Below are 1,456 nucleotides of genomic sequence, written 5' to 3' on the forward strand. Positions count from 1 at the left end.
TGTTGTACAACTCGCCTTTAAAACTGTGCTGACCCCCGCTGTAGCCTCTGTCTACACCCACCATATCCGTCTGTCAATATAGCTGGATCGTGTGTTGACCTGTCACACTGTCGCCATAGAAACCCTTCTACTACAGTACTATGAAGAGGGTGCGTATAATATCACCAAGTGACATTTGCCATAACGAAACCCTTTCTAAATTATGTTTTTGTATGTGGAAGTGTTGTTTAATGTTTTTGTTTTAGCCAAATTGCCAGTACTCATTTCCTCATTTATACGTAACAACGTATGATGCTTCATAAACATTTATGCCCAGTGTTGTTTGCAATTAACATTCAAAAGAGCTCGTGTTTTTGCACAAGGTTGAGCCTTGAAATCTCTTGTCTCACGTACAAGCCGAGAGGGTTTCTATTTTTAGCGTAGCATCTGGTTTAACGACATTCTTGCACAAGCACAATGCACAAACCGCATGCAAAGGTTATCCAAGTGCATAAGTGAATTGAAACTGATACATCGCATTGGCAATATTACAGAAACGAAGAGACGACAGAAAGCAATATGAAATAAAAAGAAAATATCTTCAAGGCATGATATCCACTGGCATGTGATTCACATGAAACGACAAGTATGTTCAAAACAGTAAACAGACATATTCATATTAATGAGTGAGTGAGTATGATTTGACGAGATTCTGAGCAATATTCCAGCAATATCACGGCAGGGGACACTAGAAATGGGCACCACACATTGTACCCATGTCGGGAATCGAACCCGGGTTTTCGGCGTGACGAGCGAACGCTTTAACCACTAGACTCCCAGACCGCCCCTCATATTATAGAGAAATATTAAGGCATCATGCTATGAACATCCGTGTTCAGATAAGATCAATGACAAGCATAAGGAATACACTTGTTTATACTTGTTTGTTTGTTTATTTGTTTGTTTGTTTGTTTGTTGTTTAACAACGCACTCAGCAATATTACAGCTTTATGACGGCGTTCTGTAAATAAACGCATCTGGCCCAGACAATCAAGTGATTGACATCAAGAGCATCGAGCCACGCTATAGGGATACGATGACATGCATCAACCAAGTCAGCGAGCCTGACCACCCGATCCCGTTAGTCGCCTCTTACGACCAGCATAGTCGCCTTTTATGTGATACGCATCGCGTCGTGACCAAATACCTCGGTTCGCACCAAAAGTTTGGCGTCTGTTCGAGTCACGCACGCACGCACGCACGCATACATACATTCCTATGGAGATTTATAAACAAACTATTGGAGAATTCATCTTTCACACATCGCAATTGAACCCACGTTACACATTGCAATACCAGCCCTGTACATTGTGCGCTGGAGCACAACATACATGTACCTTGCACACCAAGACACCGACGGCGGGGACAATGATAAATGTAAAATCTCAAGTGTGACATTTTCAGTCACGTGACATGA

The sequence above is a fragment of the Haliotis cracherodii genome, unplaced genomic scaffold (assembly GCF_022045235.1).
Source record: "Haliotis cracherodii isolate W230 unplaced genomic scaffold, xgHalCrac1.p SCAF_14, whole genome shotgun sequence".
Lineage (NCBI taxonomy): Eukaryota > Metazoa > Mollusca > Gastropoda > Lepetellida > Haliotidae > Haliotis > Haliotis cracherodii.